Source organism: Pinus tabuliformis, chromosome 5_1 (genome assembly GCF_031772625.1).
Source record: "Pinus tabuliformis cultivar Carrire ecotype Pingquan chromosome 5_1, CPIR1, whole genome shotgun sequence".
Lineage (NCBI taxonomy): Eukaryota > Viridiplantae > Streptophyta > Pinopsida > Pinales > Pinaceae > Pinus > Pinus tabuliformis.
Window position 1 is genome coordinate 214108809 of NC_142305.1, and position 17384 is coordinate 214126192.

The 17384-nt window shown below is 37.0% G+C and overlaps 1 protein-coding gene across 1 annotated transcript in view; it reads left to right on the forward strand.

Moving 5' to 3' along the window:
• SPK1 (guanyl-nucleotide exchange factor) overlaps positions 1-17384 on the forward strand; it is a 312986-nt gene that overhangs the window by 281909 nt on the left and 13693 nt on the right. The window lies entirely within an intron of this gene.

The window sequence follows — 17384 nt, forward strand, 5'->3', positions numbered from 1 at the left end:
TGTCAAGGAGAAGTGACCCCGTGATGTCCCATTAGCGAGGCACTTTAGTGATGGGAACTCAACCAATTGAGCTAATCCTCATGGCTGATTTGTTGTGTTGATCATGCATAAAACCCTTTTATTTTCTTCCTCTTTTCCCTATTCCTAGATGTCTAGGTTTAGCCACTAGTGTTCTCAGGGAAATTATCTGCATAAAAGTGGATTTGTATTGGTTGTTTGTGGCGCATAATTTAGTAATTGCATCTATAAAACATATAAAACCAAAATCTAGCATTAAGCTTGGTTAATCCTTCCTTATCGGGGCTGATGTCACACGCGTTTCTTGTTTATGCATACATTTTAACCATAAATATCAACTTGCTAGCCATAATCCTAATGACTATTGTAAGGTCCTGTCTCTCTTTGTTGATTATCATTTGAAGGTCTGTTTTTTGGGCTGCTATATGACATTGTGCATATTATTATTGCATATCAATAAAATCCTAAGTTATAGTAGCCTTTTCTTTTGTCTAGGCATAGAGTATTTGAATCTTGGTATTGAACATCTATGCTTTTCTAGGCTTTGCTCAGTACTCTGAGCCATATTATAGACCTCTTACACATCACCTTAAGCCATAGCATTAGAATATCCTTTAGGTGATTTAGGGAAGCCTCCCTTGTGGTCAAATACCACTAAAGAGCAGGAGAAAGGTTGTTGAGGTGACAATGGAAACCCTTTCTCTTGTTGCCATAAGGTCTGGCCCTAACCAATGAGGCTTTGCACTAGGCCTGCTAGATTTTGCAGCAACAGTGCCCATTTATAATTGATTCGGATCTAGACTTTGACTCCAACAAATCTGATAGATCATTAAAAAAATTCTTTTACTAATTTTAAATCACAAAGTAAATGTTGATTTTATATAGGTCTTCTATACAAGTAATTACTTCTAATGAATTAATTGTTTACACATTTTATTAGTGTTCCACGAGAGCAACCCCCCTAGGGTGGGGGACGCGCTTCCTCGCTCCCCCACGCTCCTGAGACGGGGAAACTCGTGGGGAAACGTTTCTCGATGCCCCCTTTTTTGGGGAAACTCGGGGAAACTCTGGGGGGACTTTTTCCTGGTGACGAAAAGCGTCCCCTGCACCCCCGCAATTTTTTTTGGTAATAACAATTAAAACTAAAGGATAAATTAAAACTTTAAAACATAATCATTCACATTTCTCATTCATTTCTCATTAACCCTACAATTTTACCTTGCCACTCGACATTTTCCTTCTACTGTCACTCAACATTTTACCCTACTGCCCGAGATTTTCCTATCGCCACTACTCGACATTTTCCATCTGCAATTTGTTGTGATTCAGATTTACCATTAGTCGGGGGTTTGAGACATTTGGAGTTGTCGGATTGGAGTTGCAATTTTCATTTTGTGACTTGGAGCCACTAGATTGGAGTTGTGATTTATTATTTAGTACTTTTTGAGAAATTTACTAGTATTTCACTGCTTTCTATGTTTACTTTTAGTTTAGTATTCTATGGCTATTTTAGACTTCAGCATAATGTCATTGTCATATGATGAATTTACTTTCGATGTGCATTGTGTAATTTCAATTGTCAAATGATTAATTTAATTTAGATGTACCTTGCATAATATTAATGCCCATTGCCAAATGATGAATTTAGATGGAACATTGCATAATGTCAAATGATGGATTCAATTTAGTAATTTACTTTTAGATTTACAATTTTACATTGATGATTGCAGAAATGTCAAATGATAATTATGATTCATAATAGTCTAATATGAAATGATGATCATATTTAGATGTACATTTCATAATTATTAAGAATTATTATTTACTAACTTAGTTATTGACATATTGCTGGGATTTTTATTTTTTATTTTTATATATTGATTTTTTTATGATTTTATAATTTTTATGACTCTGACGTTCCCCTGTTTCCCTGAAATTTCCCTAAATTTTGGGGTTGCTTATATACGGCCCCCCTTGTGCGTATCCCCACTCTCGCATTTCCCCATCCTGGAAATTTGGTGGAACATTGCATTTTATCCATGATTTCATCATTAAGTAAATACACAAAAGACATCAACAATATAACATTTATAACATTAGGATCATGGAATGACAGCCAAAACAAAGAACACCAGATTTTACCTTGGGAAAACCCACATGGGGAAAAACCCAGCAACATTTTCAATAGAGAAATTCTACAAATCAACTGAGATACATCTTAGTCAATCACTAGGTCAAACCTGGTCCATCCTCCTAGTCAAGTCATCTTCCCACAGAAAAGGTTACGGCTTCTGCCTTCATCATAATTCAGTCTCGTTCAGCAGAGATTTTCTGCCTCAGGAAATTGGTCTTTTCCACAAAGAATTTGCGTCAGAACTAAGATCTTTCAACAGGAGTACTAATACAGAAGTTTGATCCGTCAATTTTTCCCTTCAACCCTCAGATTCGAATTTGCTTCTTGCATCAGATTATGCGAACTGCCTTCAACAGAGAGAGATCCGAATTTAGTGCCAAAAGTGGGAGGACGAGTGTCCTTATATAGCTTTTTTGTCTGGCCGAATGGGTGCCTTTATGGCTGGGCCGGCTTGAGCACTTGAAGGGGCCGACTTGACTTGGAGGAGGCCGAATTTACTAATTTGGAGCCACAAATATTCCAATTTAAATTTTGAAATTTCCTCTTTTGAAAAGAGCACGAAGAACATGCTTTACAAACACATTAAGGGCTCAAATATACATTATGAAGACCGGCCATAGTTACAGAAATTCAACTATAAATACCTTCTTTAAGTTCCTTTGCTTAACGAAGAATGATTCTTGTAGATTGTCTCACTGCTTCTCTTTTGCTGCATGCTCAGCTTAGCATCATTGGCTGCACCTCATTTTCTATGGAAAACTACCATGGCTTTCTTTAGGCTGCTAAGAACCATAGGAGCTCTAGTATCATCAGTATCTCTTTACCATAGCTATGATATTTTCACAATTTCTTAACCAAGTCTCTGATACCATGTTAAGAATTGGAGCACAAGGCGAGGAAAGAAAATTCTGGCAGAAAAGGCTTTATGCCATCTTCAACGTATTGTGTTAATCCTATGAATTTATATTACATGAGTTTCACCATTCTAAATCTAGATCTCACTGATAACTCATCAGTGGATCATGACAACACCTCGTCAAAGATATGATTTACAAATCATATCAATGTGGTCTTGAACTCTGTGATTGTTTAGGAACTCAGTCTAACAATAAAACAAAATATGTTGACCTTTACTTATAATGTTTCTTCTTCTCTTGCCCTTTCCCATAGAACATTGTTGCTGCAAGCTGGTCTCATTTTTCGTTAATTCCATTCAAGGTTTATTTTAGAATGATTCACTGACCTGGAAGCTGTCTCTTTCAAAAACTCTGCCTCTCATGCCATTTATTTTCTTTATTTTAATAGATGCTACTACTGTTACCTCAATTAGGACCTTGTATCCAGTATCGATATCAAGATTTTATCCTACATTTTCTAGCAGTTGGTTGATGCAACTTTTCTACTCCTATCTCATTTTCATATTTTGTTTGAACCTTTTGTACCCCTTGTGAAGAATTTTCCTCCATGTTGTTTAACCCAGCTTCCACAGTTTTTGCCCAATTTCACTTGCTTTGACTTGTAAAATTACTATCTACGAGATGTCACTCATTGGAGTCTGTCATCGGGAATGTTGTGCTCCTTGCAGGCTTTGTTTATATGTTTCTCTCCTGATTTCCTGTGTAGTCTTTTATAGTTGATGCCCTGTCCTTGTGTTCGTTTAAGATTTGCTTCTTGTGGTTCCATGTAAGTTAGTGTTTAGACCTAAAATTAAAACTCAAAGCTAGTAAGCATTCGACCTAGTGATATTCCGATGCCATTTCTACATCTCTCCTGTTCTTTATTTGTGATAACATCTTCCAATACTAACATATTTGAATATATGTATCATAAGTTCCTCTCACTGTACTTTGTAGGTTTTCCCTTCTGTTATTCGAGGTGATGCACTTTTAATATTCTGCTGGATAATTAGGGGCATTCCATTGATGTTGCACATTTAACATTTACAAGGAAACTCGACTTAAATATATTATATGAATACAGTAAAGTTAAACTTTTAAATATATATATGCAAACACAGAGACACATGTATATATGTATATGTATTGCATATCAGCTATGTTGCACGGGTGTCACTCCCATGGAGAGCTTGTATCCACTGCTTCCTTCCTCTTGGAAACTTTGGACTGAGTATGAAATGCTCCTAAATCGTATGGAGCCATACTGGGAGCATAAGGAGCTTTCTTGGAGTGATTGCATTGTTTGGCAGCCATTCCAAACCCCATGCCTGGGAGCTTCTACACATCTTTGGCTAAAAAATATTAAGATAATTGACAAATATTTTGGCTTGTTGCTGTGATGTGAGGCATGGTGGGTGTTGGAAAACTGGTTAGGGCAGCATTTCAAATTCGTCATTTACTTGTGACATTATATTCGTCTTCTTATATTTATGCTTATATTCTTATCAGCAAATAAATTCCAAACCATAAAGATCACAACCATAAAGAGAGACACCAGAAATAGACTCCAAGCCAGGGCAAAACCCCTCCAAGGGGACAACCCAAAAGAACTTTCTCTTCTTATAGAATCAATTCAAAGGAGACTTCCAAGACCAAACCCTAGACCAGGACTCCCACCAAGATCAAGTCAGCCAGCTTGCTTTTCCACACAAGGTCTTCAAAATAGTGAAGTAGAATCTCTCCAAAGCCTGTCCTTTCTTCCTGCAACTCGGATCTGAGGAAACCCTAGCAGAACCTAGGGACCTCGCATTAGTGAACAACAAATTGTCTAGATCAGACCTTTTTGGGCTCTTCTAGCCTCTTCGCATCCTTCATAAGCCACAAACCATATCAAGAGACATGTGTTTGTTATATGTGTTAGGAGGTCGAAGTACCTCCTTTATATATAGCCTTCCCAAAGGCTCTTTAAACCCTCTCTAAGTCGACATATGCTAGGCTAGCCGACTTATCTTTTGGAGTCCTCTAGACTCTTATAATTTACAAAATAACATTTCTTTCTTTGATACAGGTGCCCAATAGGTTCTTTTACAATGTAACAATGAACATGACTTGTGACAAAACCCTAGAAGCATACAATGGATGCTTTGACCTACTGACCAATGACCCAAGCATGAAACCCATGATTTATAAATAATTTTCTTTTACATTTTCCTTCTTCTTTTGATCAATACATAAGGATTACATCATGGCATGAGACAAATGACAATTATGAAGACCAAAACATAGTTACTTTCTCCAACACTCCCTCCTAACTAGGGAGGTATTAATAATTGTCAAGCTAGTACATGGACAATACTCCCTTTGAAAAGTTCTCATAAGAAGAGTCGAATTGATAAGCCAACTTTAAGCATCAACATTATGAGCAACCAACACTGTCTTTGAGGCCTAACTAGAGAAGCTCTACTTCATTCAAGAGCATTATGCTGGGAGGATTTACATGTGATACCGCACTACCTCTACAAGGCACATACCCCATCTAGATGTCCACAAAGTATGTCCTTTTAGGACTATTCTTATCTTGGATTCTTGGCCTTGAATCCTCAAAGAATATCGGTCCTCTTCGCCCACTCTTATCTTGGATACCTATCACATCCTCAAAGAGTGTCAATCCCTTTCCTTTCTTGGATGTTCTATCCTCAAGGAAACCACAAATGCTTATCCAATCCTCTACCATTCTCTCTCCAAGGCCTTCACTTAGACTTACGATTGTTAGTCCTGGTCAAGTGCTTGACACATGAAGCAAAGAATGTACATGTGATGTCCAACATCATTCCCTCTCAACCAGAGAGGATATCCCTATTCTCCTTATATCTTGAGAATAGATCCTGGGTCCTATTCAAGGAGACTGTTTCACTCTCTCTCAAATCTAGAGGAGATTCCTAACTTACTTTCTAATTGGGAAGTCATATCCACAAGCTTTCTAGCTTGTCTTTATAAGAGTATCAACTGTCAATTCTTCATAGCTGCCTGGCTCCCTCTTTTCTCTGCATCTCATCATATCGAGCCTGCTTTCTTTCGAGGTATCATGGATCCATCTTCTTCAATCTTGTGACAGGTTCTAGGTCATCCATCTTGCACATCACTTTTGTCTTGTCTTTATCAATGAAGGCATTCTATTGAGCCTTCCCAAAACTTCAAGTTGATCATAGCTTCCTTATGAAAGTGATCTTCCTTCTTGTAGTATGAATTTTGACCTTCAGGTTATCTTCTTGCACTACTACCTTCCAATCCCAATATGAGTACATCTTGTCTTTGTAGTTGCTAGGTACCACATGTTGAGCTTGCCCTCAACATTTTTCATATAGTTGGATTTGCCTCAACTGTCATTATGTACATCTGCAACATCCTTCCAGGTAGAAAAACAATATGTTATCCAGATAACCAACAATAACATTAGACTTACCTCATCGTGACTGGTTTCTTCTTATCAACATTTTCAAGGTCCATCTCCACATGAATTTTCCTTCATGCTTCAGAGTGCCCAAGGATCGAACTTGATTACCAAGTTACCATTTGCTTCCGGAGATTGTACTTGATGTTGATCATTAGTAAATATATTCTAGCGAGAAAGTCTTAGCATTCTATCCATTCTAGAGTAAGTCAAATTCATCTACTTAGATATAATCAAATGAAAGATTCATTGTGCATGTGACCAACCTTTCTTCTAGGATTTTATGAATCATGCCAAAAGGTTCCTTTTAAACATGCATTCCTAATCTTTCACACAATCATCTAGCTATATGTATTTCACAATGAGCCTTCAACTTGACCAATTGCATTCCTTCATCCTTTTTAGAGTATTGTTTCCATACAATATGGAATATATACTAGTCTTGTCATAATGCTTCTTTCAAGAGCCTTCCAAGATGATGACTCTTACAGGATCATGATGATACACCTTAGCAAATTGATTTCCTCTAACATAATATTAGAGAGTGTATGGATGAACACTTATGCAGAATGGTCCCAAAGCTTTTCATTCTTTAAAGGACTAGATGATTCCAAGCAATTCAAACAAGTAGACTTTAAATATGCTACTATCACATGCTTCTACCTATGATGCCATACTAGATCAAGATGCATGCTTACTCCTTTAGTCATTAGTTCCTCTAGGATCCTTTCAGTTCCCTCCCTCCATCATGCTTATCATTAACAAGCACAAGGACTGCTTTGCTAGTCCATCCTTCTCATTTTTCTTCCTTCATTATGTACCTGCAACATTCACCGACAAGTACGACCAAGAAAAATACAAGTACAAGAGCATGATAACGACCTAGGGTTTCATGGTTTTCATAGAGGGTATTCTCCTAGGATTCTTAGACACAAACCCTAAATTCCTTTGATATTTCTCATAGAAACATCATCCCTAGGGTTTTGATGTCATATCCTAGATTTCAATTCCACCCTCGCTCAAGATTACCATATACCCTAGATTATCTACAAACCCTAAAAGTCAAGAGTTAGGGTTTCTATGAGGGAACAATTAGATTAGGGTTAGGGTTTCCACATAATTAGGGTTTTTCTAATCCAAGCACCATCTAGGGTTTGCAATCCCTAGATACTAAAAACCTTCAACAAGATGAAGTCTACAAACTCTATAATCAAGACATACATCGAAAACCCTAATACATTTAATGCAAACTCTTTATTCTTCTATGCATAAAACAAATGCATGCACCTCATGACTACATACCTTGGTCAACCATGATCATTGGAAGCTCCTACACAGCCCTCTCCTTGATTTCATTGTCCAAGGTATTTTCACTTTCACTGCTGCAATGATCTTCCTACAGTTTTCAAGAGTGAAAACTCCAAAGATGCCAAAGCCAAATTTTGCCTTCCAATGATCTTGAGAGTGCCAAACAAGAATATTCTTTCTATGAGACAAATTGCTTCTTCTCACGATGACTAACATATGTTTCTCTTGACTTCGAATAAACGACTTCTATTGTCCTTTTAAAAATAGGTCTGGTACCTATCTCAAACTTTTGAAGGCTATACAGGAAATCACGAGAAACTTCTTGTTTTCTAGAACCCTCCAAACTTCTTTCAAAAAATTTACACTCTTACAATCTTGGTTTTGAACATAAGTACAAAGATAATTTGCTCTTTGGTTAGGACTTCAGGACTAATATTCCCTTTCAAAACAGTCCTAAACTTCCTCTAAACTACTGTGTAGGCCCTTAATCTAATGCGGCCTACACTCAATTACTTATTTGAGCCTCTGGCCTTCCAATAAAGGGAACTCAACCCTTCATTAAATGCCACATGACTACGACGATAAGGCTGCCTCAGGAGTGCTTTTTGGCCTTTCCAACACCTCTGCCTTCTAACACAGGTTTGCAGCCTAGATCCATTTACTAGGCATTCTTTTCACTTTCTGGGAAATTCCACTAGGCCACAGAAATTTCGTTCTTCATTGAGTATATGCACAAGACCCTTAGAATGCAGATCTGGTTTTATTTGACATTTGGCCTAATTCTTAGGGCTAGACTGTATCATATGCCTCCTTCAGACCTTTTCTCCATCACAGGGATATATTTTTTTTCAAACCACACTGTAGCCTTGACACAGAGCTTTGGTTCTGAGGCTCACGATGCCAAATTCAGACCTGATCCTGAGGAGAAGAAGGTGATGAAAAACAAGCCTGAACTAAGCCTTAACCAATCCAAAAATTTTGATGACCTTACCTCAGAGACTTTCGGCCCTCAAGGAGATTACAGGCCTTCAACTGACAGTGATCTTCTCGCTGCCAATGACACTGACCTAAGCTCTGATACCATGTTGGAAAACTGATTAGGGCAACATTTTAAGTTCTCTTTTCCATTACATGACATTTACTTGTGACATTATATTCTTCATCTTATATTTATGCTTATATTCTTATCCTCAAATAAATGCCAAATCATAAATATTAAAGATCACAACCATAAAGAGAGACACCAGAAATACGCTCCAAGCCAAGGCAAAACCCCTCCAAGGGGAAAACCCATAAGAACTTTCTCTCTTTTTATAGAATCAATTCAAAGGAGACTTTCAAGACCAAACCCTAGACCAGGACTCCCACCGAGATCAAGTCAGCCAACCTGCTTTTCCACACAAGGTATGGTAATTTTTGGGGTTTGTGGCTTGTATGGTTTTCGCTGGGATCAGTACCTACGGATTTTGACTCTGTTCTGCATACCTGAAGAATCATTCTGTGCCTAATACATATTCCGCTTGATTGAATATTTGTTGGGGATTCATTGGAGTTTTCTATTGCAGGTTCTAAAGGTCCTAGGAACAGCGAATTAGGGCATAAGAGTCTCCTATGACCTGCGTTTGGATATTAAGAAGAGGTTCAGAGCAATACAACCTATTTCTTGAACTCTCTGCAGCATGATTTGGGAAACCACAAATTTGTTCACTCAATTATTCTGAACATAAAGCTGTGGTACATCATCAAAAATATCAGCCCTATACCCTGCGGCATTGAAGATCAGTCGAAGGCTGATTTGGATTTATGATTTGGCTGTTGGGATTGGGTTTCGTGGGTCCTTGTATGTGCTTTTAGAGGCTATTATGAAGAAATTCATATATTGTGAACAAAAACCCTAGATCACTAACCTGGAATAGTACTTAATGGTAGCCTTTCTTATAACAGACCATGTTGCACCTGAAACAAAATTCTGACTTTGGTATTTCCCTTGCAGCAAACCAAGATTGTTTTGAGACCAACCGTGTTATCACTGAGATTTCGCTGATTAAAAAAGTTGTGAACTATTTTGGGCAGGGCTTATCTGGACAAAAATACTTCAGACCAAAATTGTATCGTTATTGGTGGCTTACTGGTTGCTTATCTCTGCTCACTAATTACTGAAGACCTGTGCTAAAGGTAGCATACCTACTCTGAAGTAATGAAGCTTACTACAGTCACATGAACTTGTCTTTGGTTGAGGCAATCCACATACCATTATTGCATGTCTCTGAGGCACTCTCCAAAGAAGTTGTGGTTTTATTTTTGAGTTTTGTTGAGCATGACTGGTGCAGCCTATTTTGTCATAATCTCAACCATCAGCTAAATTCCACTTAGCCTTTGAACAAACACCAATTCAAGATCGTTTGACAGAGGTTCAAAAGCCACTCTCTAACACTACAGTGTATCTCAAGGATCATAAAACTTCGGCTCAGATTCATAACCTATTCCTAGACTCTCTACAACATATATACCTGATCTCTTGATGATCTTTGAACAATATACAACTTGCATCTAGTTCTTGTTTAAAACGTGAATAATTTCTGAGGTTGGTATGACTAGAGATATGACTGTATGTTTTGATGATTATATCAGAATTCAATTTTATGTTTGAACAAAGGAAGACTGACAATCTCGACACCTGGTCTAAAGGAAAAGACAAAAACCCTAAATCTGTGATCTAATTATCACTTGGCACTTCTCAATTCGATCTTGACTTGAATCATCAATTGAAACAACAATAGACACATTCTAGATACATCAGTTTTTATTGAAGATTTCATGGTTAATTCTGTCATTGTCACCTGATTTCCAGTATCTGAAGTTACCTGACGTAAGCACATTGCAACAGTAAGGAACTTGGGTTGGCAGTATTATCTTCATTCAGTAGGAGTAAAGTTTTTGGTCTTCATCTGCAGAAGAAGATACTGGCGGAAGTATCAACATTCTCTTGACAGTGAAAAGTAGTTGAATATATTGCTACAGCTAGGGCCTTATTTTGAATCTTGTAGAAGTCTCGGTTGTATAACAGAATTTGATGTAGATGATTGACGAGCAGCTCTGTGGATATTGTATGTTGACATTGTAACAGGCCCATGAACACAACCCTGATGTATATTGTAACAGTGTTCTTGCATGGCAGTAACAGTGGCTCTCACCTGATTTGACAGTGCCACTTTGACAGTGATCCGATCTATATGGCAGTACATTGACACATAATCATGACTCTACATATGAGTGATCATGACAAGCGATATATATATGTGGCAGTGGGTGTTTGACAGTAATGCAACGTGACCTTTGACAATGATTTAGATAGATAGAAGTTGTATAAAGAGTAACTTGAATGGCATCAAAGAATCCTGTATATTGGTGTTTGAACCCAAAGGACAAAATGTGTAATGATGACCATTCCAGGGATGAGAAATAAACCAGGTGTTGATGTATTATTCAGGCATATCCAACAACAGTGAATTTGTTAAGGGACTGGTTCGCTAGTGGACAGTGAACTCCAGTGTAGTGACTGAGTTTGTTTGCAGAGACATTCATGATTGGGCTTTGTATGATGATGCTTTAGTAGCAGTTAAGGATAGTAGTGGCAGAGGACAGAAGTGGACAGAGGTCAGTAGTTGGAGTAGTTACAACAATGGACATCTGTAGTGGAGACAATGGTATCAACAACATTAGTAGCAGTTGAGAGGTGGATAGACGACAACAGTGAACATTGGCAACAATGGCAGTAGTAGCAGTGGCAGCAGTAGCAACAGGGGCAACAATAGATAGAAGCAGTGGACAATTGTATTGCAGCAGCAGCAGTGGCAGTTGAAGTAAACAGTGTCAGCAACAGCAGCAGGTGTTGGTTGGTTGTTTGTAAAGGAGGCTGAAGACTCCTGTAGACCTTGTCTGCAAACATCTTCAGGCCTTGGGGAGTCCTGTACTTCCTTCCAGCTTGGCTGGTAAATTGTTGTATGTAAACCATACATAGTGCAAAGCTTGTTGGATGACATAGTCCAAGCATTGTTCAATTGATGTGATGTTTATAATTTTTCCTTGATCAATGCTCTGAAGGTTTAAAGATTAACTAACCAATTGTGAAAAAGAAGGAAAACACTGATTCACCCCCCTCTCAGTGTTTCCAACAAAGAGGCCAAGTGACTCCTTTCTTCCCCATGTTTTGGAGTTGTTTTGTGAAGTTAAGTTAGCTTAGTAACATTGTCTTTTTCCTCATATATAATAAAAAAATTACTTTTTTAATCTATAACCTTTATGTATATATAATAAATACTTATGTTTTGTTGTGTAACATTTATAATTAAAATATGTTCCATCAAGACTCTAGTACAGGGAGACGGGTGGGAGTACCCTCAAATTTTAGGGAAATTTAAGGGGGGTGGAGGGGACGTTGGGGTGGGTGTGTGTGTGTGTGTGACTCTCTCTCTCTCTCTCTCTCTCTCTATATATATATATATATATCTATATATATATATATATATTCAATAATAAAAGCATAAATACATTAATCCATGCTCATCATTCATCCATACACCACGAGATTCAATAATGAAATACATTGATCCATATTCATCATTGTACAATCTACATTGATTTGAAAGTTAAATTCATTATTCATCATTCTAGATTCTTAATTGATTTAAAATTTAAATTCATCATTCATCATTTTATAATCTTATTAGTACTAAGCAAAATAGACTATTGAAATCTGAAGACTGGCATAGTAAATTGATATAACTCAAACTCAAAAATAGTAAAGAGTGATGAGTCAGAGAATCAGTCTAAGATCATCGATATTTAGAGTCAAGACTCGCAAGTTAAAATTGAAAATTAAAAATGGACATTGAGCATTGAAGGAGCTTTGTAGAGGAAGTGTATGACAATCAAAAAGGCATAAAGATTTTCTTTATCTTGATAATTACATGTGATATTTGTGTATTATTATTAACTTTCTTATGTTCTCTTTTATCTTTGGTCATCAAGCAATTACCAAAACCAAAACACAAAGATCAAGGGCACTAGATGTAGGCAATCAACCAGGGCTAAAACCCCTAAATAGGGGAAAATCTTGTCGAAGAACCCTTCCTTCAGTAATTCAAAATGAGATGGACCAAGACCTTGGACCAATAAACCTTCCTCCTCCACCAAGTCAGCCTTACAAAATGATTCAACAACCTTTAATAGTCTCTTCTTGTCCAACAACTTTAACCCAACAACAATCTAGAAATTCGATTCTCCAGCTTTAGAAATTCGACCCTCAGCAACAAAATTTCGGCCCAACAACAAAACAAAAGTTCGACCCTTCCAACAACTTAGCAACTTCACACGTGTGTGTGTGTGAGAGAGAGAATTTCGACTTCTTATGCTTGAGATGAACCTCCTCCTTAGCCTATTTCACCTTCTTCCTTGAATTTCACACTTTTTATTGCCCCAACAGTTGCATATCAAACTTGGTGAGTGAGTGCTCCAAATACGGTCAAGTTGCTACCATTATATAGTAGTTTCTGCCCCTCAGTTTAGCCTGACTTGGTGGAGGAGGCCTAAAAGACCTAATTTACATGGAAATAAATTTCTTTCTTGACAAATAAATCCCAAGAAGGGTTCTTTACATTATGACATGGACAAGGACACTTGACATGTACCCTAGAAGCCTGCAATGGAGGCTTTGACCTATAACCAATTGACCCAAGCATGAAACCCATGCTTTAATAAGTCAATTTCTCTTTCTTTCTTTTGATAAATGCATTACATCATGACTCAAGTACAATTATGAAGATTGAGGTCCGACACTAGTTACATTCCTCAACACTCTCGATTAACTAGGGAGGTATTCATAATTACAAATATATAGAGGTACATGGAAGATCTCCAAAATGAACTATGAAGAGTTCTAGCACACTCAATGTTGCAGACTAGAACCATGACCATGATATTCTATCCTGGTGGGACTGAGATGGACTCAAGCTTTTAACCAGTCTAGGTACCATCATGCTTACTTGTTAACCATCAACCCAAGGGTCTAGGTGTGTATCCAAGGTCGGAGCTCCATGACCAATGCCACCCTCCCTCTTCGGGATCTAGACATCAACACATAGGTCGTCGAGATATCCTCCCAAGCATCTGCCATTACATGCTTCAACTCTCCCTATCAAACTAGATATATCCATTTGTCCAAGCATGTTTCTAGAGTGTTCAATCTTCTTGTGGAGAGATTTACCTGTACAAACACAAACCCCAATCAATAATAAACTTTCAAATGTACAAGTAAACACAAACCTTCGGGGTCTTCAATCATCTTGATGCCACTTAGTTATTTATATTCAAATATTTAGAAGCTTTTCTTCTTTCATTTCTTCAGCATCACCAAGACATCTTGAATACATTGCAGATCTATTCATTCTCCGATTTTTACAAGCTATCCATCATGACTATCATAATAGGGAGATCAACAATTTTCTTCTTCTATACATTGGAGAAGCTTCAACTTTTCATGACTTCATCAAGGTCATCTTGATTATCATCATCCTTATAGTTTACTTCATCATGCTCATCATTATTTTTCAATTATGAATATCTCCAACATCTTGAAGATTATGTACCTACAAAACTTTAATAGCAAGTACAACCAAATACATATAGAAGCATGAGGTTATGTCAAATTCTTATAATGGAAGCATTGGAGCATTCAGACTTTAGACATCAAATAACTAAATCTAGTTAGGTTCATAAACAACAAGAGACACATACTAGACTTCAACCTCTTGCTAGGGTTTAGTCATGAACCCTAGACTCTATCTTTGAGACACAAAGCCTTAGATATCATCAATTCAATAGCAATCCAATCATAATACTATACATCTAGGACTTTTAATATTACTTTTAGAATTGTTTGATAGATTCTACTATCGTTTGTTACCAACCCTAGTTTTGATTATCAAAACTAAATCATATCGGAAAACAATATCATTATACCCTATAATATCAATCTCTACCAGGGCTTTGGTACAAACACTATAAAATATCAACAATTAGGTTAACGTACTAGCATTTACAAATCTAGGATTAACATCTCATATCAATATCCATTGGGTAAACCTAATAAACAAACATTAATACATCAAAGTTAGATATATAATAATTTCATTCAGGCTAGGGTTTTGATCAAACATACGAACGTACACATAGGGCTTCATTCCTAGGATCTTACTATAGTCATTACAGTGGTTTTACCAAACCCTAAAGTTCTAGGGTTTCAATACATAGTTTAGACATTAACAGCAAACCCTAAAGGGCTATGGTTTCTATAAAACCCTAAATATCAAAAGAATAATAGTTCTAGATTTCATTAACAACCCTATTTAGACTAGGGTTTCATAATCAATATTGATACACCCTTAGCAACAAGAGGCTAGTGTTTTATAATGAACCTTAAGAGTTAGGGTTATACAAGAATGATCAAATAATATCATAAGAGTAGATTCAATCTAATGATTAATCACCCTTAACAAGAATCTTTAAGATTCAAAACCTTAGGCATAACGATGTCAGTAATGTAAAACAAGTTTTAAAAGAAGAATGATCGTACCTTTTACATGAAGAGAACTTTATAACAAAGTTTATAGTCTAAGACATACCTTGAGTTGTTTCTTAACAAACATTGTAGGACATCAATTCTTTGAAGGGCTTCCTTTGCAACATAACTTTTTTCATGCTTTATGTCTATCCCTTGAGGTCTCCTCCATAACCTTGAGCATTTAGTAAGCTTTCCTAACCAAGGAAAATATAAATAAAAGGTTATTAGCATATAATATAAACAAATGTTAATATGAAAGGGAAACCAAACATAAGGGGGAGACAAAGAAGAAGATACTTATCTTTTGGCGAAATGGTGAGGGCTCCCTCTTAATCCAATCTTGAAGGATACCTATAACTCATCAAAATAATTCAAAAATGTTTTGACGAGACATGTTAGACTTGCAAAACTCTAGGAATCAAGACATAAAGGAAAACAATGCAAAACTTAAAATAGAAGGATATGTGAGGGATAGTATTGCCTGTTGAAAAGTGTAACTAGGTTCGGTCTTCATAATGACATGTAAGTATGATTTTATGTAATGAGATGTAATGAAGAAAAATAAAATTATTATATTTCTTGCTTCATGGGTTTCATGAGCAAGAGATTTTATTTTTGAGTCAAGACTCCCATTGAGAGTCTTTAGGAATTATTTGTTATCTAGTCATAAAATATTAGAGTCATTGTCATGTAATGAAGTCATGTTACACTTTGTAATGTAAAGTATCCTCCAAGACCTTGTCACTTATCCTCTTCAAGTCGGCCTACAATGATGGAAGAACTTGCTAGAAGAAGTCTGCCTAACCACTAGTGATCATGTCGGCCTAAAGGAAATGCGTTAAGGTGTATATATAGCCACACTCAGTCTCACTTAGAGGCAAGCAACTTGACAAGCATTCGGTCAAGCAAAAGTACGAAGAAGAGCTCAAGTAAAAGTGCGAAGAAGAGGTTCCAAGCAGAAGTGCGAAAAAAGGATAACAAAGGAAGGATTCTTCTTGGCATAATGGAGGAGAGATTCTTCTGGGTGAGCAAAGGAGAGATTCTTCTGGGTTAGCGAAGGAAAGTTTCTTATGGAGTCAGTGAAGGAGAAGTTTATTTTGGAGATAGCGAGAGAAGGGTTCTTCTAGGGTAGTTGTTCTGGGTGACCGAGCTAGAGACTAGAGATCAAGATTCTCTAGGGGAAGCCGAGAAGAAGTAGTGTGAAGGATAGAGACCAAGTTTCTCTAGAGGAAGCCAAGGAGAGTAGTTTAAGATCAAGAAGAAAATCGAGGAAGGGAAGAGGCAAAGCATAAAGGTTAGTGACAAGGTTCTTGGGAGGATACTAGAGTCAAGGGTCTTTGTAATGGTCTTGGTACTCATCAATTGAAGATTTAGAAGAACAATTTTGATCGGGTTTTCCTCTCAAGAGGTGAGAGGTTTTGGCCCTGGCTAACAAGCCTCCATACTGTGTCACCTGTCTTTTATTTTGCATATCAGTAATTGTCTTGATGAAAAGAACACGATAATAATATAACGATCAAAAGACTATAAGCTAAGAAGTAAAAGTATATCACAAGCAATTATCAAACAGAGAAATCTTTTAACTATTCATACCCTAGATTTCTCAACATTCCCAAACTCTCCTTGACAAATAAATCTTTGATCTCAGATTCTTCAGTCTTGTTTCTCTTAGGTGGAGCTTCATCAACAACATGCGCATGTTCCCTTCCTCACGTCTTATTACTTGGATTCTCAAGACAATGACTTTTATAATGAGCATTCAATCTTTGATAGGTCAACTTTCTTCTTTGGTCCCTTGAAGTTCTTGAAGGTTCCCTTCTCCTTTTGATGAGCAGAATAGGCATTAGAGATGTTTTCTTCTTCATCCTCCTCCTTGTTGTTTACTAACGATACTCGAGCTTCTTCTTGACTGCATGCATTCCACATTTGTTCAAATGTTGGTGTATCCTTCCAACT